The following is a 9,363-nucleotide window of genomic DNA, read 5'->3' as shown; positions in this document are numbered from 1 at the left end:
CCTGTTCCTTTATAACATAGCCAAAGGTCGGTGTATTTTTGCTTTATACATTTTAGGCTTATTCTCAAATTCAGATTGTGTTAGGGGGGCGGGATTATAAGGCAATTTTAATCGGACAATTTGACCGGAGAGATTTAATTTTGTCGGACATTTCATTTTTTTTTCGGCCAACGGAAACCCTGGTCTGTACACAACCCGTGGTTCAGCCGCGCGTGACAAACGCTGCCAGTGTGAAAGCAAAACGCGCGTGTCCTGCTCCTGCTCACCATACGCCCTGCTCCTACGCTGCTTACGCTCTGCTAACGCGTGCAGTGTGAAACCGGCGTAACTCTGTGCCACCGCATAACTATAGATGTGTTAAAAAATAATGAGAATATATATAGCCTACATATATATCCGAGTCCTGATCGGGAGGTAACGTCCGATTCCGATCGAGTCTGAAAACACGTGATCGGGCCCGATTTCCGATCACGTGATCGGATCGGGACATCCCTAGTATTTATACGATTAAAAATGGTCTCTGTCTCATATAGCCTTGTTATTTGTACACGCTGTGACTATACAGATCACAACGTGTAAATAGGAAAATGTTTGCATTATTTTGTCACTTATTGGGATTAGTATGCTACCATTATCCATTTACATCCAGTCTTTGTGCTAAGCTAGGCTAGCGGTGGGTGCGTCAAATAACACTTACAGAACGCACAGAAATAAAAAAGGTATGTATGGACTTATCTAACTCTGGGGGATACTGTGAATAAGCTAAAGTCCCAAAAAGTCGGAATGTTCCTTTAAAGCAATTTTCTGTATCACTTCTTATTAACTGTTAGATTTTATGAGATGAAGCCAGAGACACATCAACCCAGATATCAATCCAACACAGTTTTACATGAAAGAAGGGATTTAGGGCAACGGCGGTAAAAATGCCCACACCAACAGGACACGCCGGTCGCACCCACCGACAGCACCTAGAACAGCCGCCTGACCCAGACATTTATATTTCATAAAATATGCACATTATAAATATTTATATGTAATGTTTTCTGCAATGTTATTTATATAGGCGAAGAGAGGGAAGTAAGACAAATAGTTTTATATCAATACTAATACCACCATCCCTACTACCACCTTCACCGACAAAAATAAATAGCAATAATATGCAGATTTTATATAGATAATAAATGAAAAGAAGTATAGCTCATCGAATATCATTTATATATAAGACATCTATCCATAGATAATTGTAGAATGATGTATTCAATAGTACTCGTGAACATGTTAACATTGATCTCACTTGCTGATTTTTATCAAGGATCAAGTACAAATATTAACACACAAAACTAACAGTTTAGGTAATTTTTGTATTTATTATTTTTTACAAGAAGTTTGGAACATGTTTACAAAACTGTAAAACTCCAGGAGAGAATAAAGTAAATCCAAACATGTAATATATAAATAAAAAATCCATTCATACACATTCATCTTATATACAGTAACAGTGCATGTCTGAACCATGAACTTATTATTTGTTGAAAAAGGAACATGATGGAGAATATTTATCAGGTTAGATGAATCACACTGCTGCTTTCTGAAAGGAGAAATACAGAAATATAACACAAAGATCAATATAACATCAGATTTCTGCTGATTTCTCTGTATATGATGTGTGTGTCTCACCTTTTCTGTGACTCTAAAACATCACAATGAATCAGTGAAACATGAGAAACTGTGAATGAAGAACATGAACATCAGATTATAGCAATTATAGCAAGTTCTAGAGGAACAAGGCAGGGGTGCCCTCTGTCACCTTTACTTTTTGCCATGGTGATTGAACCATTGGCTTCACTTATTAGAGATAACATAAAAATTCAAGGTTTTAAGACTGTGTCTGTTGAACATAAAATATCCTTATATGCCGATGACATTCTTTTGTATATCACTGATCCTGATAACTCTGTCCCCCACCTCCTGAACACAGTTAAAGAATTCGGTAGCTATTCAGGATATAAGATACATTTTTATAAGTCCAATGCACTTTTTTCATACACAACACTAACCGAAGAACTACTTTCTTCTAGTGGGTTTAATCTAACACCAAAAGGCTTCAAATACCTGGGTATATTTATTACTCTAGATTTGGATAATTTAGTTAAAGAAAATGATATTCCCCTGGTAGATAAGGTGAAATTAGATTTATCGAAATGGATCTCCTTACCGTTATCACTATTGGGTAGGATAAACATTATCAAAATGAATATCCTCCCAAGATTTCTTTTTTTTTTTTTCAAATGCTTCCATGTTTCTTACCAGTAGACTTTTTTAACTCAATTAATAGCCATCTTTCAAGATTCATCTGGAGCAATAAAAAGCCTCGGATTAGTATGCTGACTTTGATGAAGCCTGAACCTCTGGGAGGTTTAGGTGTACCTAATCTTCAATACTATTTTTGGGCAGCCCAAATTAGGAATTTGATTTCTTGGTCTAAAGAAAGACATGAATCCATGTGGGTCCAGATGGAATCAAATCCATTTAAACCACTGTCCCTTGTCTCTCTGTTATTTATAAAACATTATGAAAAGATAAAAAATATGAATAACCATTTTACTGTACTTAACACTCTTCAAACTTGGAAAGATTGTAGAAAGAAAATTGGTATTGTCTCTTGTACTTCTATATATTCTCCAATCTTTTTAAATCCAGATCTTAACACTTTAATTACTTCAGGCAATATATGTCAATGGTTAAATTCTGGTATATTATATTTTAAAGATCTTTTGAGTGAAAAAATGCAAGTAAAATCATTTATTGAGAGCAGAATATGATATCTCTAATAAACAATTTTTTAAATATCTACAAATCCGAAGTGTCACTAACTCTCTGATTAAGGGGAAAAAAATACGGCTTTTTTTTTTTGTCAGAACTGGAGGACTTTTTTTTTTCGTAGACACAATAAAAGGAATGATTTCTAAATGTTATCATATTTTGACAAAGGAATCTCAATCTTATTTCCGACTTTAAAAAACAATATGGAAAAGGGATCTAAGTAGAACTTTTGAAGATGATGTATGGGTAAATATTTGTAATAGAATTCATTTCCCATTTACAAGTATTAAGATTAAGGAGACTAATTTTAAGTTTATCCACAAAACCTACTTAACACCTTTAAAAATGCATAAAATATCAAATGATATTCCAGCTGTTTGTCAGAGATGTAAAAATATGGATGGGACATTTTTACACATGTTTTGGGACTGCAGTCTTTTAAAAGGCTATTGGAGATCAATTCATTCTTTTACTCAGTCAGTTTTGGATAAGCGTTTTGACTTGAGTAACAGTCTATATTTGTTAAATGATATTGATAATTTAGAGTTAGATCAGGAAAAATGCAGGTTATTTATTTTGATATCTTATTTTGCAAAAAAATGCATACTTTTATGCTGGAAGAATGTTTGCCCTCCATCTCTTAAGACTTTTTTTGACCAATTGTCTTCATTTCTGCCATTAGAAAAACTGACTTTGGAGAAATATAACCGTGGACATCTTTTTAATGAATTTTGGTGCCCTTTAATTTTAGGTATTGGAGAATGATATGACCTTGTAGATCAAGTTCTGTATTCACGCCGTTTAATCATTTATTTATTTATTTACTTTTATTTTATATATATATATATATATATATATATATATATATATATATATATATATATATATATATATATATGTAATGTGGGCTAGTGTGGCTATAGTGCCAGGGCTGGATTGTCCCCCAGTCCGCCCCTGAGTGAGACTGTGTTGGACAGTCGCTGTTCTAGCCAGAGCAAGTGGATGTTGCAGAGGAGTTAAAAGTCAAAGGTGAAATAGGATAATGTCAAATTTACATGATTGTGGTTGTGATTTATTTCTGTTATAGGTGTCTTCAGCTATTTTTATGTTTGAATTTACATTGTGAAAAACAAGGCTGTGTTCCTTATTGTGGTGTTCAGCAATTTTAACACAGTATCGTCATCATATCAGTGTAGATGTAGATGGACCAAAATAAAACCATATGATGAAATATGACAGTTTGATATTAAACATCATAAATACTCACAGTTTGGTTTTCCGCTATTAATGCTGTTTTTTCTGACTAGACTCGGCGTCTTTCTCTTTTTTGGTTCATTAGATTGTAACGTTTTGTCCTTTTGGTTCTCCATTCTTCTCTCTCTCGCTTGTCCATGTTTAATTATCCTGTAGTTTGTGAAGCTCAACACATGTTCATGCTGTAATTCCACATATATTCTGACTTTGGTAATATCTGTTCAAGAGAATACAGTGGTAAAGACAGTGGTAATGAAGGCTTGTGATTGTTTTTGTTGAGAGGATACTATGTTCTAATATAGTATTATTATTATTATTATTATTATTAATGTTGTCTTCCTGTATGGCTGCTGCCTTGGCCAGGTCTCTCTTGTAAAATATTACTTCCTGGTAAAATAAAGGTAAATAAAACAATAAATATATAATTACACTGTAACAATGACACCTTAAAATATAGAGTAACCGAAAAATCTCTTTACAAACCAAATAAAGATAAAGTGTTTTAGTCACCTTGTGATGAGCAGAAGAGAGGAGACATCCAGTGCAGAGAGATCAGACCGTCATAAAGATCAGCTTTTATAGTGTGAAGGTTAAACCGCTCCTCTGGCTTCTATAGGCTGATCAGTTTTAGAATTACACACACAGTCAGTGAAACCACAAACATCTCAATACTCCCTGTTAACAGATTTGACTTCACAGAATCTCACATCAGTGAAATTAACTTCCCCCATATCTCTTCTGAGTTCATCACAACTTTTAAACTCCAGTAAACGCTGAAGACGCTCTTTACTGAACAACACAACATTAAACCAACAAGGCACTCACAACAACAACAAATAAATCTCTATATTTCTCCTCTGCTCTTGCTTGTCTCCTAATCTAGCTTTCTAATAAACCTGATATTATATTCTATAAATATTGTGGCTTTGTGGCAAATTTCTTGTAATATTCCTTGTTTGTAAATGGATAAAAGCATCTGCTAAATTAATAAATGTAAATCTTATAGTACAGTATGTTTGCAGTATTTTGTCTGTGCTGTTTTTACATAGTGTTTTAATTTATTTTATTCATATAAATATGTTTTTGTAGTTTTGTGTATCATGACTAACTGATCTATAGTAAATATTGATTTTGTTTTAAGATATAACCAGATGCCAGATATACAACAACAATAATGTGACACAAACTGTCATTTTATTCCATATGATTCCATAGTTCAGATCATTATCATGTCAAGAATCTCACATTCAGTTATCAACTCCAAATAAAAAAATAATTTTGAATAAAATTTTGCAAATCAAATAAAACGAAATCAATGATGCATATAAAATAGGAGTATATGAGTTTAGCTTTAATCTTAATTTAACACATTTGATCCAGCTCATCAAGTCCTTTATGGCTTATTAGAAAACGACAGATGAGTTTAACAATCAGTGGCACTGTAATGTTCTGAAATGAGGAGGGAAAATTCTGTTTTTAAAAAAAAATATATATATAAAATGTAAATTCATGTCCCAGTTATACCTACACTTAATGTTGTCAGTTTTCTGGTTTGATAAACATTTACTTTAAATTACATTTAAAAAAATACAATTTAGTATTACATTAACTGTTAAATGCAATTAATGTTATATTTATTCAAACCAAGAATAAAACTAATCAAGTTAGTGTTTGTAAGCTTTTTTACATTTATTCCAAAATAATAACTCAAGACAGTAACAATTTTACAATTTTTTATTAGTGAATTGATATAGCCTACAGTTGTTCTTTTTAATAGTCAACTTATCTTCAGATAATCAGAAATAAAGCTGCGTTAACATGGATTACAGACACGAAGACGAGCTGATTGTGAGAATCCCCACAGTCATCATGTTCTCAGGCCAATTCAAGCTTGATTAGATAAAGCAGTGATATATAAGTGGTTGAGATGTTTACTTATTTTTTAATTAGTCTTCCCATTAAACGCAAAATTTTCTTCCACTAAAGCACATGAGTACAAAAGGTGGGATTTTTCATATTAAGGTTAGACTAAAACTAGTGGTCAAAACATTTTTGTAAACTGTAGCGCATGGCTCGGTTTCTAGATCTTACAATTTCAGACTATGGACCAGACTCAGAATTTTGGATCGACTCGCTGAAGCAAAACTAGCAAAATCTATATTGATTTTAAATTCAAATGAATCACTCGGACTGCAATTAATTAAATAAAAGGTATGTATATTTTCTCTTTGTTGGTTGTTGGAATAATTATAGAAATGAAATCAAATTAAACAATTACATGACAGAAATATACAGTATTTCAATTAAATGACATATACCAGAAAAACACAATCAAAATTTCCCAATGTCACTTTTCTAAATCTCAACCTCAATATTTAAATTTCAAATTCAACAGTTGTTCACTCAATTTCAAAAATAAGAAATACGAATGTTCATCAAAATGGAAACAATTCAGTCCATGAAGTTGAATTCTTGTCTTCAGGAAAATCCAGGTAAATTGGAAAAATATGCAATGTATGTAGTTCTGTCCTACCCACAACACTTTTTACAGGTTTCCAGGGACGAAATGATGGGATGGCTCGCCAGTCCAACCAGGGATAGGAAATCCACAGGAAAGAAATAGGAATCTCAGCAGCAATTCAGGAACTCTCAACAGAGAATTTAGATCAAAAAAAAAAAAAAAAAAACGGCCTTGGAAAAACAAAGCCAAACATAATTATTAGAATCTCATTCAAATAAACCTTTTTAAACAATCAATATGACTCTCATCAATCATTTAAATATACACAACATAAGCATGCTAGCATACTTGATTAACACACTAATCTAACGTTATACAGAGCTAGCAAGCACCGCATGGCACACACTTCCCAATAGAGAGAAACGCACAATCTCAACAAATAATACGTCTCTGCATTATTTAACGTAACTACATACAATCACATAGTATTTTATAAAACATTTTTTCATATTATTATTACCCACTTTACCGATGCATTGTTCATACTATTACATGCATTGTTCACATTACTATTACAAAAACAATATTTTCATTAATCAAACACACTTCTCATAAAGAAAATAGAACTCACCAAGGAGAAATATAGATCAAGGAACAAAAGAAAAGCAGTTTTCCAAAGGAAAGATTCGAAAATGTCTCCTATCTCTTCAGTATGGTTTCAGCACGGCGCGTTCAGTTTTCACCAGGCACTTCTCACACGCGAGCTCTCTAAAGAACTAATACCTCATAAATCTACTGAGCTTGTTAATAATTTATTGCTAAATTATCACTGTTTATTCTTTCTTAACTCACTCAATCAATCGATCAATTTAATATCACTCTCGTTTCGTTCACAATCTCTCTTATCTCTAGTCTCGGCTCAGCTTCTTCTTCTTCTTCTTCTTTTAGTTATCTGGCCGTTCACTCCATAGGAGCATTACCGCCACCTACTGAATATTTTAACCACCTGGGTGATGAATCTGTATTGTTTTATTTTCTTTTCTTTCTTTCCCCTTTCCTTCCTTTCCTTTCCTTCCTTAAAAAAAAAAAATTTAAAAAAAAAAAAATTGAAGGGGGGTGGATACCCCACCCACCCCAAAGGATCAGAGCCCAGGCTTCAGCTGACGCTGCGTGTTCAGCTCCTCCAGCTTCCACACTGGGCTCCTCAGCCTTTAAGGCAGGCAGAGGCACCATACATCTCACCCTCAGACCCTATATTCCTATATCCTGTAACATATACCTGTAACCTCCAAAAAGATTAAAACAGCCCTATATATCTGACTGTCACTTAAACCCTTCCCCAGAAGATCCACAACACTCACTGGCCTATTTTTAATACTATTAAAAAGACTGTCACGCTGACCATCATATTTACCACACTTAAAAAGCACATACTCAACTGTTTCTAAAATATTACATTCGTTACACATCCCACTGTCATGCTTCCCCATTAATGCTAATGTTGAGTTTAATCCTGTATGTCCCATTCTTAATCTAGATATCATTCTCGTCTCAGCTTGATAGTGATACCCGATTTTTCTGGAAACTTTTCTCAACCGAGGGCGGATCTAACCTTTCACCTCACCGATCAGAAACTTTTTTTTCTATTCTTTGAATTATTTATAATAAAATAAATACATTTTATTTCTTATTTTTCACTGACTATTAGATTCATAGCAATATGAATAAACCAATACTAATTATAAATACTAGTGACCCAAATTAATGTACTGGGTTACAAAACTGAAATAAAATTTCAACATAAATAATAATACATTTTATTTACAATGCGCTTTTCTCACACCCAAAGCGCTAACAAATTAATAGAAAAAAAAAACCCATAATATAATAAGTAGCTAATTTTTGCGTGTACATTTCCAGGTGGTTTGGTCACAAGGGTATAGGTGGACCTGGTAGTGTTTCATGTTTTGTTAAGCCTCTCAGCCGTTTGTATGTGTCCATTGATCTACTTCACGGTGTGCGTCCGCAACAACATGCGGTGTGCAGAAACAGCCGTTTCCACATTGCATCTATAGTCCCAAAGCTGTGGCACTTTCTGTTGACTAATGGCTCGTTTACACCAGGGGCCTGTCCCATGAAGCCGGTTTAGGATAGCCAGGTGTGTTTCAGTTTAGTTTGCGCAACCCTGGGTTTCAGGTACCATGAAAGTGGTTTGGCTTTTAGCAGTGTTCATTGACATAGTAACTTACGCTCCACGGCTAACCTGGTCCGGGTCAGGTGATGTTCCAGGTGAGAGGTTGCAAACTGAACTTGGACCAATCAGCTGTGAGCAAAGTGTCTGATGCGATTAAGTTGTTTCTACTCCAAATTACAGGAAATGTCACTACATAGCAAATGATTTTTAAAGACAAAATAAGCATCTGGCTTATGCTTATTAAAATAATTTTGTATGATTTAGGTATTATATAATTATTATACCCTTAATCGATCGTACATGCACTGTTGTGCCTGAACGCGTTCATTGAACGATGAACTCATTCATATTTTGGGCGAACGTGAACTGAACGTATTACTGCCTGATGAACGTTACTGTGAACTCGTTCATTCTGGTGTCTGTGAACGGCACGCTCTCTCAGTTTAACTTCGTTCAATAGGATGCCAGATTTCTATAGAGCCTTCCAGGCAAAAACCCAACTAAAACACACCATAAACAGGCCTTAATATGTAGCGGAAAAAACACCCAATCTGGCAACACCAGCCACCAGTGTCGCACCGCCGCATGCATCAACAAAACAAAAAGCAGCCAGGGGGTCAGTGTTTCAGAA

The 9,363-nt window shown here is 34.2% G+C and overlaps 1 long non-coding RNA gene across 2 annotated transcripts; it reads right to left on the bottom strand.

The window, feature by feature from the left end:
* Positions 1 to 1,347: 1,347 nt before the first annotated feature.
* LOC311077269 lies at positions 1,348 to 6,733 on the bottom strand. Of its 2 annotated transcripts, XR_014604840.1 has the most exons (5): positions 6,611 to 6,733; positions 4,588 to 4,694; positions 4,091 to 4,294; positions 1,678 to 1,726; positions 1,348 to 1,588 (listed from the first exon to the last, which is right to left on the bottom strand). It is a non-coding gene; the product is annotated as an uncharacterized lncRNA (long non-coding RNA). The 2 variants fall into 2 exon arrangements; XR_014604841.1 differs by lacking the exon at positions 6,611 to 6,733 and having other exon boundaries at positions 4,091 to 4,464; positions 4,588 to 4,676.
* Positions 6,734 to 9,363: the final 2,630 nt, after the last annotated feature.

This window comes from Abramis brama (assembly GCF_963993115.1).
Source record: "Abramis brama genome assembly, contig: SCAFFOLD_47, whole genome shotgun sequence".
Lineage (NCBI taxonomy): Eukaryota > Metazoa > Chordata > Actinopteri > Cypriniformes > Leuciscidae > Abramis > Abramis brama.
Note: the sequence above shows the minus strand (reverse complement) of the source record. Positions and strands in the feature narration are given on the sequence as shown.